This window comes from Puma concolor, chromosome B3 (assembly GCF_028749965.1).
Source record: "Puma concolor isolate L17-30 chromosome B3, mPumCon1.1.hap2, whole genome shotgun sequence".
NCBI classification, from domain to species: domain Eukaryota; kingdom Metazoa; phylum Chordata; class Mammalia; order Carnivora; family Felidae; genus Puma; species Puma concolor.
In genome coordinates this window covers 35,292,245-35,301,289 of record NC_141672.1, presented here as the reverse complement: position 1 = coordinate 35,301,289, position 9,045 = coordinate 35,292,245, and the positions used below count along the sequence as shown (strand labels likewise).

At 37.2% G+C, this 9,045-nt stretch overlaps 1 protein-coding gene across 2 annotated transcripts in view; it reads left to right on the top strand.

The window, feature by feature from the left end:
* PALS1 (protein associated with LIN7 1, MAGUK p55 family member) overlaps nucleotides 1-9,045 on the top strand; it is a 95,992-nt gene continuing 86,947 nt past the window's right edge. Inside the window, exon 1 of one of the 2 annotated variants that reach the window (XM_086709494.1) lies at nucleotides 1-116. The gene's annotated coding sequence lies outside the window, so the exon portion shown is untranslated. Of the gene's footprint in view, nucleotides 239-9,045 lie in introns of both variants that reach the window. The other variant, XM_086709493.1, reaches the window with a different exon arrangement.

Sequence of the window (9,045 nt, the reverse complement as noted above, 5' to 3'; positions counted from 1 at the left end):
CGCGGCGGCCGCGGGGGCCGGTCTCGCGCGGTCTCGAGGCGGAGTTGCTGGCGGCGGTGGCGGCGGTGACGGCGGCGACTGGCGGTGGGGCGCAGGCGGGGTCTAAGGATTGTGAGGTGGGGAATCGGGAGTTTCTGGGTTCTTTATCCGGTATTTTAAGTGCCGCAGGGGAGCTGTCGTTTGTGCAGTGTGTGGGAGCGGCCGGGGCGGGAGGATCGCCGGCCGCCGTGGCGCAGAGGTAAGAGGACCAGCGGCGGCTCTGTGTAGAGATCTTAATCAACAGGTCCCCGGGAGCGCGTCGGGGGAGGGGCGGCGGGGCTTGTCCCCTCCCCCACCCGCCGCTCGCACTGCCCGGGCGGGACCGGCGGCTGCTCTGCTGGCGTCTCCAGGCGGCGGGAGCCGCGGGCTGGCGGCGCAGGGCGTGAGCCCAACCTTTGTCCCCCGGGGGGAACGCTGGCAGGCCCTGCCCGCTCCCTCTGCCTTGGCGTGGGACCACCCTGGCGGGGGTTCCTGCCTGCTCTGCCCTAGACGCCGGAGGCACAGCAGGGAGTCCCCTCTTCTCTGCGCCCCCGGCCCCGAGTTCGCGACTCCTGGGACTCCCCCTAAAGCGGGAAGGGGAGATCGGCGGGGCGAACACTTTCCTTTAGAAGACGGAATGTAGTCAGCGTTCCTCTGCCTGACTCAGCTCCTGGTATTCGGCTGCTCTTTGCGTTCTTTAAACAAATAAACAGTTCCTACTTCCTTGTGTCCACTTTTAAAGAAAACCCTAATGTCGTTAATGGTTTCTGGTAATTTACTTCAAGTTTGCAAGGTGAACTTTGAAGCCTGTAAATTGTTGTAACCTTCATTTAATGAAAGACGCTTTAAATAATCTTTGGTGCAAATTATGTAACTTCCTAATAATAATAACAACTCACCTTCTGTTTAGTTGATTGGCATACAGTAATGTGTACGGAATTTAGGTTTTGGTCGGAAGGTTTTTCTTGGCAGTGGCGCTAAAATTAAAATCTGATAGCTAGGTTTTTAGAAGTATGTAAGTGTGTGTTTTATCTCCTTGCTTGTTTAGAATTGTAAGAATTTAGATTTGGAAAGCCCATAGAACAGGACTTTTGAAATACTGATTTTCTTGACAAGGTAAAAGGTGTTAATATTTCTGATTTTTAAAAAAGTAATCTCATGCTTTAATAATAGTATCCTAATTATGCCTTTGGAATATACCAGAAGTTAATAACCTATTAAATTCTGCAGTAGGAGCAAATGACATGTGGTTATTGGTGTCTTTGATGTTTAAATATTGGTGGTAATGAAATTGTTAAGTAAGCTTTTTTTGAATTATGAACTACTGTGTGTGTGCGTGTGTGGTTTTTTTTTTTTTTCACTAGTTCCCTGTGGACATGGCATAATAAACTTTAAAAGGCTCTTTAAACTATTGTAGTAGGCTGAAGCTATTAAATTATAATGTAAGATCTTTATAGATGAACAGGCAAAAATAGAAAAGCAATTCATTATTTTATCTTTTTTAAAAAAATAATTTTTATCATGTATCTAAATGACTTTTGGTAGACAGACCTGAAGTTGACAAGTAAAGATGGACTCATTAATAATATTAACTTGATTTAGAATATTAAAATGGGAGAATTTTACCTGAGGGTGACCCAAGTCAGTATGGTGGGTTTTGCGGTTTATATGCTCTTTATAAATTATGATCTTGATTAAAAAGTTCATCACAAACCAGGAAATTCAGTCCATTTTATGTATCAATATACTAAGATGTTCTGTTTCTCTGATAGTTTCTGATTTCAGGGTGTCTGAGAAAAAATAGTTTCTCAACATAGATTCTTTATAATTCTTGATTATATATTTATTGAATCATAGAATTCTTGAGTTGGAAATAATCTTAGTGTTGTATAGCTTAACATCTTCATTTTCTAGGAAAAGGAAAGTGAGGTTTATAGAGTTAAGGAGTCCATAGTTGGACTTATTAGTGGCAAAGTTGAAACTAAATGCTGAATACTTGTCTCCAGATTCCAAGTACAGTGCTCTTTTCACTATATACTATTGTTAGATAAACAAACCAGTAAACTATTCTTCTCAAAATCATATATGTAGCTAGCACGATTGAATCTTCCTGCATTTCTTTTCTTTTTTTAAATAACCACTGAATGCAATTACTTCACTGCTTTCAGTTTTTCAATTATTTTGTTTTCAGATTTTCAGTATTTTAAACAATGTTTAGTGAGTATCTTTGTGCATGTTTCCTCAAGCACATGTATGAGGGTTTCCCTAGAAAGTATACCTACCTGTAGGTGGAATTGCTGGGCCATAGGTTGATGCGCATTTTCAGCTTTGCTAGCTGCTATCACATTATCCTCTAAAGTTGTAACAATTTGCATTACTGCCAACGGTATACAAGTCATCCTTGCCCGCACTTGGAATTGTTAGGTGGCATGGTCAGATAATTAATTTTATGCCAATCTGATAAATGATGTTTTGTTTTCTTTGTTTTGAAAAGATTTTAACTTTATTTTTAATTTACATGAAATGAAATTAATGCTTTTTCTTGGACAATTGTTTTGACAAATGCATAGAGCTGTGTGACTACCAAAATCGGGTACAGATCCAGCACCCAAAATTCCCTTAAGCTGCTCTTCCGTAATCAACCCTTCTTTCACCTGTAACCCTTGGCAATTAATGACCTGTTGTCTTCCCCTGGAGTATGTCTTTTCTAGACTATCATATAAACGGAATCAATTAGTATTTATTTAGCCTTTTGAGTCTTGTTTCTTTCATTTAGCATAATATAGTTGGGTATTCATCCATGTTGTGAGGCTATCAGCAATTCCTTCTGTTTTACTGCTTAATATAGTATTCCATTGTATGGATTTACCACAGTTAGCTTATTTGCCAGTTGAAGGATATTTGAGTTAGTTTTTTAAATTAAAAAGACTTTTTTAACCATGAAAAAGCTGCTATAAATCTCTAGGAACAGTTTTTGTGTGAACATAAGTCTTCCTTTCTGGGTCATATGGTAAGTGTGTGTTTAAACTTAAAAACCGGTGTGTGGTAGGCAGAATAATGGCCCACAAAGATAGCTTAATCCCTAGAACCTGTGAATAAATTAGGTTACACGGTAAAGGCAAAATAAAGTTGCAGTGGAATTAAGGTTGCTAATCAGTTGACTTTAAAATAGGGAGGTTATCCTGGATTGTCTAGGTAGATCCGATGTATCATGAAAGTGCTTTTTAAAAGGGAGAGAGAAGCAGTATAGTAAGAAAGAAAAAAAAAAGATGTAAAACAGAAGCAGCACCAGAGGGATAGATGAAGAGTTCTTGGTTTTGAGGATGGAGAGAGGAGTCAGTCATAAACTAAAGGAATGTGGTCTTTAGAAGTTGGAAAAGGCTAGGAAATGGATTAACAGAACACAGCTTTGCCAGCATCTTGATTATAGCCCAGGGAGACCTATCTCAGATTTTTAACGAAAAGAACTGGAAAATAATAAATTTGTGTTGTTTAAAGCCACTAAGTCTTTGGTAATTTGTTACACAACATACTTTTCCAAAGAGCCTGAACCACTTTGTGTTCCTACCAGCAATGTGTGAAGAATGTTCCAGTTACTTTACATCCTCATCACTATGTATGGTCAGATTTTTTACCTTTACATTCTGATAGGTTTGTAGCCTTATCTCATTGTGGTTTTTATTTGCATTTTCTTGTGACTAATATGTTGAACATCTTTTCATATGGTTATTTATCATCTGTGTATCTTCTTCTGGTGAAGCAAAATCTTTTGCCCATTTTAAAATTGGATTTTCTTGGGCACATGGGTGGCTCAGTTGGTTGAGCATCTGATTTCAGCTCAGGTTGTGATCTCCCAGTTTGTGAGTTCCAGCCCCACATCGGGCTCACTGTTGTCAGCCCGTCAGCGTAGAGCCGGCTTCAGATCCTCTGTTCCCCTCTGGCCCTATCCTGATTGCGCTGTCTACAAATTGGACTTTCTTAATGATGAGTTTTGAGTTTTTCATGGTCCTTTGTCAAACAGGTGATTTGCAGTGATTTTTCTGCCAGTTTGTGGCTTGCTTTTTCCATTCTCATAACTGTGCTTTTTGAAAACAGGTTTTACATTTTGATGAAGTGCAAAGTATCAGTATTTGTGTGTGTGTATGTGTATCTCTTGGCATTGTATATAAGCACTCTGTCTAACCCAACGTCACAAAGGTTTTTCCTGTTTACAAGTTTTATAGTTTTATGTATATTAAATTTAGATCTGTTTTCCTTTTTGAGTTAATTTTTACATAAAGAGAATTTAGGGTTGAGTTTCATTTATTTGTCCAGTTGTTCCATGACCATTTGTTGAAAAGACTACATCCTTTCTCCATTGAATTGCCTTTGTCTCTTGGTCAAAAAACATTTGACTACATTTTTATGGGCCTATTTCTAGACTCTTGTGTTTCATTGATCTGTTTGTCTATCCTTTACCAATATCACAATGTCTTGATTACTATAGTTTTAAAACAAATCTTGAAATCAGGTAATGTGAGTTCTCCCATATTTATTCATTTTTAAAAATTGTTTTAGTTATTTTAGTTCTTTTGCCTTTCCATATAAATATTAGGATCCTCTTGTTAATATCCACACCAAAAAAATATGCTAGGATTTTGATTGGGATTGTGTTTTATAGATAAACAAGGATGATTGATATCTTAACAAAATTGAGTTTTTCCAGTAAGAACATAGTATTTTTCTCCATTTACCTAGGTCTTCCTTTCATATATGTTTTGTAGTTTTCAACATATAAATCCTGTAAGTACTTGATTAAATCTATACTTAAGTATTTCAATTTTTTGGTCCTATTATAAATGATTTTTTAAAAAAGCATGGGTTCTAATTGATCATTGCTAGTTTATAGAAATATAATAGATTTTTTTTTGTATTGACTTTGTACCCTCAGTTTTTACCAGACTCATTCATTAGTTCTAGGGGTGTTTGTTTTTTGGTGGATTTCCTGGGGTTTTCTAAGTAGACAGTCATGTCATCTGTGAATAAAGAACTGTTTCTTTCTAATCTGATGCCTTTTCTTTTTTTGATTTATTGCACTTACTGCACATCTCACATTCTAATGAGATGTTTGAATAGGAGTGATGAAAGGAAACATCTTTGCTTTGTTTACAGTCTTAAAGGGAGATCATTCAGTCTTTCACCTTTAAATATGATGTTAGCTGTAGATAATTTCATAGATTCTCTAAATCAAGTTAAGGAAATTTTCTCTGAGGTTGCCTGGGTTTTTTCATGAGTAGATGTTGAATTTTGTCAAATGCCTTTTCTGTATCTGTTGAGGTAATCATGTGGGTATCTTTTCTGAAATCTGTTAATATGGTGACTTACACTAAGCAATTTTCAAATGTTGAACTAGCCTTGCATATTTCTAGGAAAGCTCTGGAGTTGTTTCAAATAAAAGTAATTTTGGGTTATTTTTCTTTGACTTGTATACATTAGCATTTATTCTTAACGATGAAGAAGGAAACTGAATATAAGATTTTGTGAGAGGGGTCCCTGGGTGGCTCAGTCAGTTGAGTGTCGGACTCAGGTCATGATCTCATGGTCTGTGAGTTCAAGCCCCATGTCGGGCTCTGTGCTGACAGCTCAGAGCCTGGAGCCTGCTTCAGATTCTGTGTCTCCCTCTCTCTCTGCCCCTCCCCCGCTCATGCTCTGTCTCTCTCTCTGTCAAAAATAAATAAACATTAAAAAAAATTTTTTTTTAATTTTGTGAGTTTTTTTTTTTTTTTTTAACGTATATTTATTTTTGGGAGAGCAAGACAGAGACAGTGCGAGCAGGGAAGGGGCAGAGAGAGAGGGAGACACAGAATCTGAAGCAGGCTCCGGGCTCTGGAGCTCTAACCCATGAACCATGAGATCATGACCTCTAACCCATGAACCATGAGATCATGACCTCTAACCCATGAACCATGAGATCATGACCTGAGCTGAAGTTGGACACTTAACCAATTGAGCCACGCAGGTGCCCTGCGAGTAAAGTGTTTATAAAGGCAGAGGAGTCAAGATATTCCTTAATAGTTATGTACATTTTACATGTTGGTAGGACTTAAGTTTTCTTGGTCTATACTGGAGTTTGTACACTGTAGTTTACCACTGCAGGACTCTTGTCTAAAATTACTAAATGAAGGAAGAAAATATTATTTGTATCATTGTAATCAAATACTTCTCATGCTAATTTAGGAAAGCTGTTTAAATTTATTTGAATGCTGAAGTAAATTTGGAATGAAGATGAAATTATTTAATTAGAAGATTTTTACTTGGAATAAAAGCAATGGGAATTTTAATTTTTTTTTTAATGTTTATTTTTGAGAGAGCATGTGAGCAGGGGAAGGACAGAGAGAGGGAGACACAGAATCTGAAGTAGGCTCCAGTCTCTGAGCTGTCAGCACAGGGCCTGACGCGGGCTCAAACTCATGATCCGTTAGATCATGACCTAAGCTGAAGTCAGATGCTCAACCGACTGAGCCACCCAGGCACCCCAAAAGCAATGGGAATTTTAAAAAACAAAACCCAGCCTCTTTCCTCACATCAGAAAATCAACCACAGACCTTTGAGAAATCACATAAATGTTTGTCTTAGTGTAGAATGAATTTAGCGATGTATTAAATAAAAAATATGAAGTGAAATATAAGTTACCTGTAAGAAAAAGGCTCTTTTTTGCTGTACTGAAGATGTTCCTTCATGCAAATTTTGGGTATATGGTAAAAAGATGCATGTTCATTTTAACATTTGGAATTGTGAAGTTTTTCCTCCATCAGTTCAAACTAAACCTTCATTATGAAAATAAAGTTTCAGTAATTTCATAATCAAGCTGTTTAATTTCAACATTTTTATAAGTTTGGGCTTATATGATTTAATCATAAAATTCAGGCATTGTGGCCTCTGTCTCATATAATTTTAAAGTTTTCTTTTTAGTTTACTAGTTGTCCCAAGACCCTGAACATTGAAATTTTGAGGCCTCTGAGGTTCTTGGCAATTTTGATCCTTTAAGACAAGGGTTGACAACTTTCTGTAAAGGGCCAAGATAGTAAATACTTAAGCTTTGGGGGCCATATCATTTCTATTGCAAGTACTCAACTCTGCTGTTGCAGTGTAAAGGCAGCCAAAGAAGTGAATGTTCCAGTAAAACTTTATAAAAACAGGGTTTGCCTGACTTGACCTGTGGTTTTAGTTTGCCTACTTTTGTTTTGGGCAAAAAGTCAGCAGGAGAAATGAAAATAATTGTAGTAATGTAGTGGTAAGAGCATTAGGATGAGCTTAGTTGGGAAATTAGTCCATGCTGTAATTCCCAGCCAGGCTCTCACTTTCCTCGTCTGTAACATGTAGCTGCCTCAGAAGATGATTTAAAAGATTAAAATAAGGTATTGAAGGCCCTGAGCAAAATATTCTGACAGGTGGTAGATACTTAATAAGTATTTCCCTCTCCTCCTCCAATTTTGTTGCTGTGTAATGCTTTGTGATCAACAGATATTAAATAATTAAGGAGATTCAGGTTTTTTACAGTTTGTAGTATATCTAAAGTTATTCCAAATATTAGAAATTATTAGAATAAGGATTAGAAATAATTGTGTTTATAGCTAAATTGCTTTGAATTTTTTTTTTTTTAATGTTTATTTTTGAGAGAGAGCACGAGCAGGGGAGGGGCAGGGAGAGAGGGAGAAAGAGGATCCAAAGCGGGCTCTGTGTTGACAGCAGAGAGCCTGAAATGGGACTTGAAACACGAACTGTGAGATCATGACCTGAGCCAAGGTAGGATGCTCAAACTGACTGAACCACCCAGGTGGTCCGACATTAGATTGTTTTAAGAGAACTTATTAGTTGTTCAAAATTGGAAGCAGGATCATGGAATTAACTCAATAGTATGCAAGTGACTTTAAGGATTGAGTTTATAATGTTTAAGAATTACAAATTTATTTAAATATATCATAGTTTATTTAACCATATTACTTTATTGTTGGTGGACCTATGAGTTGTTTCTAGTTTTTGGTTGCTATGAATATTATGAGTGTTCTGTACATTCATCATGGTGTATATAAGTACATGTGTTTCTCTAGGGCTGTGCTCTCCAGTATCCAGTATGGCAGTCACTAGCCGCATGTGACTATTTAAATGTAAATTAACTGAAATTAAAAATTCAGTTCCTCTGTTGCAGGAGCAACATTTCAAGTGCTCAGTAGCCATATATGGCCAGTGGCTATGTTGTTATTTGCACAGTGTAGATGTAGAATTTTTCCATTATTATAGAAAGTTCTATTGGACAATAATGTTCCCAAGTATATAATTAGGAATGAAATTATTGGATGATAAGGTATAGATGTTGTCAGTTTATTAGATAATGCCAAACTTTTTCAGTGTGATTCATTTTATTAATACATACTTCTAGCAGCAAACTATTGAGTTTCCTTAAATTGCCTTACTGAAATTGCATAAATTCCACTTTGTTAATACTGGACATGTAAATTTAACTATTATTAATGTTTTGTGAATCCGATGGTTCTTTGGACCCTTCACCTGTAACACACACACTATTGGGCGTAGAGTATTAGGGGATTCATGGAAATTAGGTCGTGAACCCCAAATTCAAACCTCTAACTCACATGATTCATCACATGATTCATCACGTGATTCTATTCACTATATAGATATCCTACAGATATTTTTCAAAAAATTTTTTTTTCCTTTCTAAGTTTATTTATTTATTGGGGGCAGACAGAGAATCCCAAACAAGCTCACTGTTGTAAGTGCAGAGCCTGACATGCGCTCAGTTTTACAAACCTTGAGATCATGACCTGAGCCAAAATCAAGAGTCTGATGCTTAACTGACTGAGCCAGTCGCCCCTACAGATGTTTTTCAAAATAATGATTCACTTTAAAAGTAATCAACAGATACTTAAGAGTTTATGAAAGGAAATTTGATAATTCTTTGTAGGTATCTTGAAGGGACAGTGTTCCTTTTATACCTTACCATTTAGACATAATACCTTATCCTTT